This window comes from Lynx canadensis, chromosome D2 (genome assembly GCF_007474595.2).
Source record: "Lynx canadensis isolate LIC74 chromosome D2, mLynCan4.pri.v2, whole genome shotgun sequence".
Classification (NCBI taxonomy): Eukaryota; Metazoa; Chordata; class Mammalia; order Carnivora; family Felidae; genus Lynx; species Lynx canadensis.
The window spans coordinates 50,635,975-50,644,194 of record NC_044313.2 but is presented as its reverse complement, the minus strand read 5'-3'; positions in this window follow the sequence as shown (position 1 = coordinate 50,644,194).

The following is an 8,220-nucleotide window of genomic DNA, read 5'->3' as shown; positions in this document are numbered from 1 at the left end:
TCAGCCACCCATTGTGCACCCTGGATGGCCCTGACAGCATGAAGGGAAACCTGGGGTTCCAGGACTGACTCTTCTTGTAACTGATGACAAATATTTACAACTGCCACATCTCCGAATTGTACTGTTTCCTATCTTAAGAGAAATGTCAAGCTACGTGGAAGACTTTTTTGGGTTTTATAAATATAGTGGAGATGAATTTGGAGTGTGTCTGAGCGTCCGTCATGAGAGAGAAAGAGGAGAATGGGGTGTTAACCATCATTTACTGAGCTCCCACCACGGGTAGACTCTGTGCCAGAGACGTGACAACAGAGGCCTTTAATTTAAATACCACAGGAACCCGATGTCGTGTAGGGATTCTGCCCCCTGTTACTGATGATGAAACCGAGGCTCAGGGAAGTCAAGCAATTTTACAAACATTTGTAAATGTTTTACACACATTTGTTTGTAAAACAAATTTGTTTGTCATGAAGTGGCACAGGTGGGACATAACCCCATCATGTCCGATACCAATTTCAAGTCCTTCACCACCTCGCACTCCTTCAGTATTTGCCGAACAGATAATAAAGCTTGACCCTTTGGTTGAGACCAGTTCCTTCACTTCATCAGAAATCTGCACGGACTCCAGTTGGCAAGTTTTATGACTCTGGGCGCCGCTAAAGCTGGAGGTTTTTTACCTTTGCCAGGGGTACATATGTAAGGATCTTGGCCTGCTTCTTGTTTGCATGTGTTCACGGAGTCATTTCCCCCCCCCCCCCCCCGCAAACAGTTACTGAGAATCTGTTACGCATCAGGTGTGGGGGATATAGAACTGAATAAATAAAGCATGGACCCTGCTGCCAAAGAGCTCACAATATCCGATGCTATAAGGATATTTCAGTAAGCCATTACAAAGCAGAGTGGTAGGTCTAATGAGGGAAGGAAACACAGGGTTCTATGAGGCACTGTTGCAAAAGCAGGGTGGGGGGAGAGTAGTCAGGAGCAGGCAACAAAGGGATGAATTAAAAATAATAATAGAATCATGGGACACCTGGGTGGCTCAGTCAGTTGAGTGTCCGGCTTCAGCTCAGGCCATGATCTCACACTCTGTGAGTTTGAGCCCTGCGACGGGCTCTGTGCTGACAGAGCCCACTTCGGATTCTGTGTCTGCCCCTCCCCTGCTCATGCTCTGTCTCTCTCTGTCTCAAAAATAAATAAAAACATTTAAAAAAAAATAGAACCAAATAAGACTCAGACTTACTTTAATTTTTTAAATGCTTTATTTATTTTCAAGAGAGAAACAGAGTGCAAGCGGGGGAGAGGCAGAGAGAGAGAGGGAGACCCAGAATCGGAAGCAGGCTTTGGGCTCTGAGCTGTCAGCACAGAGCCTGATGCAGGGCTTGTGAGATTATGACCTGAGCCGAAGTCAGACACTTAACCAACTGAGCCACGCAGGCGCCTCTGGACTTATTTTACTATCACCATATGATAATAAATTCTAAACAGTGTCAGTGATAAAATTCTCCTTCTTCCCCAAATTATCTCTTCATCTAAGTTTTAAATGATTGCTGGACTTATTGTTGAGTTTGAATAATACATACATGTAAACAGGAAATCAGCACATTTTTGTCACCTGTCCTTTAAGAAACATTCTGTTCTACATGGAAATTAATTCTGAGAAATCTCAGTTATGGGGTCACTCCCCACCCTGATGCAGACTGACTACACTCTTTCGTTTCTGGGGTAAGTCCATCATGGTCCAGACAAGCTCACTTAAGATGCAGACTGTCTCCAACTTCATTTAAACAGGAGATTCATAATGAGCAATGATAACACAATAATTGGAAAGATCACAGGTCTGGAGATACTTAGGCAAACTGTGAGTCATAACAGTGTTTTTACAGGTAAGGAAAGATTCTAATTCATACCTGACATATGTTACAGATTTTGTAAATATCTTTTAAATTGGCATTTATTTTTTTAAAATGGTCAGTTGTGTATTTTTAAGCTAGTGAACAAATCAGGAAAGTGATGATTACTATTCATTAATATATATTTCAACTGAAAATTCAGTTACATCATTTAGAAGAGGGAGGTATTCAAAAAACCACCTGTTCTGGACATCTGATTCACTAGATCCAGCACTGCTCCTTTGAGCTCACAGATAGGGGCCCTTGAGACCCATGGGCTTGAGAAAGGCTGATGTGTTCACAGAACTCACAGTGACGTGAGTCGAGGATAGGTATTAGGAACAACAAGAGGCTGGCAGGGACCAGGTAAGGAAGGCCACGGGCTTAGAAGGTTTTGAGCAAGGGAGAAAAATGGTTAGATGTGTGTGTAGAAAGTCCATTGACAAGAAATATCCCAACAGGCTGCTGTTTTAACCACTTTATTTTTTTAACTCTAAACATTTTAACAACTTGTCTTTTTAAAATAATTCCAGACTTACAAAAAAGGTGCCAAAAAACTTTTCAAATATCCTTCACCCAGAATCCACAGCAGTTAAATCTGATCACGATTGATACAACATTATTAATATGCTACTCTTATTTAATCTACATATCTTATTTGAGTATCACCAGTTGTTCCACTAATGCCCCTTTCTTTGGTCCAGGATTCAGTACAGGATACCATGTTGCATTTAGCTATTATTTCTTAAGTTAGTGTCTCCTCCAATCGGAGATAGTTCATCCATTTCTCTTTGCTTTAGCACTTTGGAGAACGCTAGCCATTTATTTTGTACACTGATTCTCAGTTTGAGTTTGTGTGATGTCTCCGCATGACTACATTCTGATTTAAATTTTTGCCAAGAATACTGAAAAACTGAGGCTGTGTCCTTCTCTATGTACATATCAGAAAGCACTTGATCTATGCTGTTACTGCTGAAAATAACATCACTTTGTTAAGGTAATACATGCTAGTTATCCTCACTGTGGTTTATTCCTTTTTTATTTGTAATTAACAGGTATATCATATGGAGATATTTTGAAACCATGTAAATATGCTGTTTCCCAACATACTTCCACTTACTAATTTTAGCATGCATGAATGATTCTTGCCTGAAACAATTATTACTGTAATATTTCATTTATACATTCACTTATACATTTATATTAGTATCAGTATATAACTATCAGTATTAGGCTATGAATTATTATTAAAACAATTTTTAAAATATATTTTTTATTTAATTTATTTATTTTGAAAGAGAGAGAGAAAGAGAGAATGGGAGAAGGGCAGAGAGAGAGAGAGAGAGAGAGAGAGAGAATACCAAGCAGGCTTCACACTGTTAGCTCAGAGCTCGATGTGGGGCTTGAACTCCCTGAGATCATGACCTGAGCCAAAACTAAGAGCTCGACTCAACGGACTGAGCCACCCAGGCACCCCATGAGTTATTATTTTAATCTGTGGATTATAATTGATTAGTGTCATTTATTTTGTTGCTCAAAATTTCCCACATTTGGCCATTAGGAGCCTCTTCATGTTGGCTTCTATATCTTTCTCACGTGTCCCTATTTTCTATTCTTGCTAGTGACATATATATTTGATTTTTTTTTCAAAAACAGAATTTTGATATATTAATTGTATCTCTTTTTTCTATTTTCAACGTTTATTTATTTTGGGACAGAGAGAGACAGAGCATGAACGGGGGAGGGGCAGAGAGAGAGGGAGACACAGGATCGGAAACAGGCTCCAGGCTCTGAGCCATCAGCCCAGAGCCCGACGCGGGGCTCGAACTCACAGACCACGAGATCGTGACCTGGCTGAAGTCGGACGCTTAACCGACTGCGCCACCCAGGCGCCCCTCTATTTTCAACATTAGATCATTTGACAGTTTCACAGTTCTGGGATGCTGTGCTCTGTACGTCCATTCGTTTTTCCCCTTGTATTTCAGCTTGGGAAATTTCTATTGTCCTATCTTCAAATTCACTGATTCTTTCCACAGCCATGTCCAGTCTAGTGATAAGCCCCTCAAGAGAACTATTTATGTCTGTTATCAGGTATTTTATTTTTATTTATATCTGTTATCAGGTATTTATTTTTATTTTATTTATCAGGTATAAAATATCAAGTATTTTATTTATATAGGATTTCCATATGGATTTTTCTTATAGTTGCTTTCTTCAAAATTAGCCACCTGTTTATTATTTCTTAATGTTGTCCATCATTTCCCTGGAGACTTTAACGTATTAACCATAGTTATGTTTAATTCCCTGTCTGATGTTTCCAACATCTGGTTCGCTTTTGAGTTTGATTCTTTCAATTATTTTGTCTCTTGTCAATGAATGCATGTTCTTGCTTTTTAGCCTCTAATTGTGTTTGATCAAGTGGCAGACATTGTAGACCAGTAGGCAGCTGAGCTGAGATAGTTTTATGCCTGGCAATAGGCAAACTTCTTCTCTCAGGCCATTAGTGTAGGGGTTTAGCCAATCTAGTTAGGGCTTGGGCTGGGTTTGGGTTTTTCTCTTTCTAGTGTTACTTATAATGCACTGCAGATTTAAATTCCTTAGCACTGGGGAGCCTGGGTGGCTCAGTCGGTTAAGCATCTGACTTCGGCTCAGGTCATGATCTCACAGTTCATGAGTTGGAGCCCCACATTGGGCTCTGTGATGACAGTTCAGACAGAGCCTGGAGCCTGCTTCAGATTCTGTGTCTCCCTCTCTCTCTGCTCCTCCCCCACTCATGCTCTCTCTCTGTCTCTCAAAAATAAATAAATATTTAAAAAAATTAATTCCTTAGCATTACCTTGTATTTACGTCAGGGGCTCTGGAATGACCAGAGCTTCTCTCCATGCTCCTGCCTCTGCCCCTCAACTATCCTCCTTCCCCATGAACCTATGCCACAGAGTGGTTTCTCTCCAGGCTATTACCCATTCCCTACCAGTAACTTCTGTTTTTATCTTTTGTATTTTCTTCTTTGTGCTTTCTTTTATTTTCTTCTGACTTTTCAATACTTAAAAAAAATTTTTTTTAATGCTTATTTATTTTTAAGAGAGAGAGAGAGAGCAAGCAGGGGAGAGGCAGAGAGAGAGGGAGATGCAGAATCTGAAGCAAGCTCCAGGCTCTGAGCCATCAGCACAGAGCCCGAGGCAGGGTTTGAACTCACAAACCATGAGACTATGACCTGAGCTGAAGTTGGATGCTTAACTGACTGAGCCACCCAAGAGCCCCTTTAATACTTTTGTCAAGTATTTCCTTACTTTCATTGTTTCATTTTTATGTATAAGATTACTATGGCTATGCAGTTCCTTGCAATCGTTACTTTATATATACCCATAGATTCTGATAAGCAGTGTTTTCATTACCATTAATTTTTTTCTAATTGTTTTCAATGTGTATTTTCCTTTATACAGGGTTGTTTTTCAATTCCACGTAGAAGGTTTTTTTTTCTTAATGATATCTAAGTTTTTTGCATAGTGATGAGTTATATTTAAATTTCTACTTTATGAAAATTATTGCTGGTTTCTTTGTGACTTAATATAGGCTAAATTTTGTTACAATCCATGAGTATTTTAGAAGAGGGAATATTCTCTATTATCAGTGTGTGTGTGTGTGTGTGTGTGTGTGTGCGCGTGTGTGTTCATGAAGGCTCAATGATTTTTCCCTTATTTTTGAGGTTCAGTAGTTTTAAATGATGTATCTCAGTGTTAATCATCCAGGGTTGATTTCCCAAGGATGAGTCCTTTCAAGATATAGATTCAAGTTTTCTTTTATTTCTGGAAAATAATATTGAATTAAAGTTTTAAACATTAGGTATGTTCCATTAGTTTCCTTTTCTTATTCTGAGCCTCCAATTATATGCATGTTCTTTCTTCTTTGCCTGTCTCCCATCACTAACACTTTTTCTCTGACTTTTTTCTCTTTCCTTTACCTCATTTCCATGATCTTGGCTACTTCCTATCTTTACGGAATACAGTTCATGAAATGTTTTTTTTTAATTTTTTTCACCTAGAATCTTATAATTTAGTCTTCATTTCTGAAATAATTTTGATTATTTTTACCTTTTCTTTCTTTGGTTCAATAAACTGTCCTTTTGTTTTTTTCCTTTTATTTTTTAACTTATTTCCATTTTTTGTTTTTTGAATTTCTCATTCAAGTTGATTTGTTATATTCCCAAATGATCTTTGCCTGTGTACTTAATTAACCTTGCAAAGTGATCTTGTAGGGATTTTTCTTCATGATTTTATCTTTTCCTTTTTTTTTTTTTTTGAGGGAGAATTTTTCATCAACTGAGACATATTGACTCTTGTTTTCTGATTTTTTTTATAACTTTGAATATATTGTCTTTCGTGGTTTTCTAAGATTTGTTGATATTTAGATTTCTAATTCTGTGCTGTTCTCTTCTGCCAGGATAGCAAAGTCCAATTCCTTAGTGGAGTGTGTGTGTGTGTGTGTGTGTGTGTGCATGTGTATACACCCATACGATGTGGGGAGATATTCTATGTCCACATTTATTTATTTATTTATTTAAATTTGTTTCTTCTCTGGAAAAAACTTACATTTTTCCATTTGGCTTTTTTTCTCCTTCACCATTCAATCGTCAAGGGGATTCTCTCCCTTCTTTTTTGTACCTTCTTCTCTGAAGTCATGCCTTTCAAAAACTATCATTTCCAATCGTGTGTGCTTTTAAGCACCAATTTTTGTCATCAATAATCAGATGTATCAATAAACATTTTTAGTGTTTTCACACATAACGTGAACTTTGTCTTTCTGGCTGTGGTTTTAGAAAACTTTATGTCCAGTTTAACTCCTATCTTCTCTTTTTCTTATAGCTTTTCCTCAAACTGCCCTTCCTTATCTCAAACAGACTTTGGTGGGACTATGAATGAAAGTTCACTGGGATTTGGCAATTTTTACTTTTGTAATTGTTTTGAAATTTGGTAACTCTCTGTGATGTATTTATTCCAAAATTGTGGGTTTTGTGTGATTTTATTTGTTCTTCTTTTTTTCTGTATTATTTTTACAGGTTATATGGCTTGTGTGGATGTAGGTAGCAGCTACTATTTTCAACTACCCAAAAGCTCCCCATGTAATATTGTACAACAACACTACAATGTTATAATCAAAGACAAAAATTTTGAGGTCGTGTGAGTATATACCCCAAATCATGCAGCTGGTAACTGACAGAAGCTGAGAAAAGTAGAATGCAGTGATAAGAGCCCAACTGTGGAATAAAATAAATCTGGTTTTAAGTACTGGTTTTCTAGATGTGTGATCACCCACAATTTATTTCACTACTCTAGTTCTGCCATATCCTCATTCAACAAATGGGGATTATAGACTTACCCCTTGGTTGTCCAGTGAAAATGGAATGAGATAACTTTTAAAGTCTGTAGTATATTCTCAAATAGAATATGTCCCAGTAGACATAAATGGAAGCCTCTCTTCCCAAAAATGATCTCTTTACAACTTTTTTCCAGAATTCTTCTATATCCTGTTATCTGTCTGGTCAGGAAGAGCGTTGACCAACCGAGTCTTGACTTGCTCCAGGGAAGAGTTAAGTTCCTCCTAGCGTATGAGTATTAAACATGGCTCTGATGTTTTTTAAAACATCAAAAGTAACATGTCAGATTCAGAAGGGATTTTGAAAGTCTAATATCCTATTGATGTTTAAATTGCTCCAAAAGATCCCAGCAATTGGTTATTCATTTTGTTTTGTGGATCTCCAAATGCAAATTTTAAAAAAACCACTATTTCCTAAGCAGCTTATTTTTTTCTTATGTTAAACTGACATCTCCCTCCCTTCAACCTCTGTTCACTGGATCTAGTCTTGCCAACTAAAAGTCACTATAATAATTCTACTTCTCAGCGATCCAAGGGCCTCCAAAACAGATCTGGCTCACTGGGGTTGTTATTTGAAACCAAGTGCTCCATTAAGCCTTTCTTCCAAAACTGTGGAGACCATTGTTTTGGTGGTTGGTTCTGCTCTATTTGCAGAAATAAATAGGCTTTTGCATGCTTGTCTCTAGGATAGGTTGTAAGATGTTTTCCCCTGTTTACTAAGTATACCAGACCCTTCTAAGAAATGCCCACTTTGAATATTTTCTAGATCCCTGACCTTCCATACAGCACAGCATCTGTAGCATTGGTTTCTTTTTCTAGATGCTAGAATGCATTATCTATAGGATATAGACACGTGCCAAGCAGGGCTCAGGACCAGTAATGAAAGCTATTATTTCTGATTTTCTCTAATGCTTTCTCTTATTTAGACTTTTTTTTGGGACAGTTTTCTCACTCTTGCCCT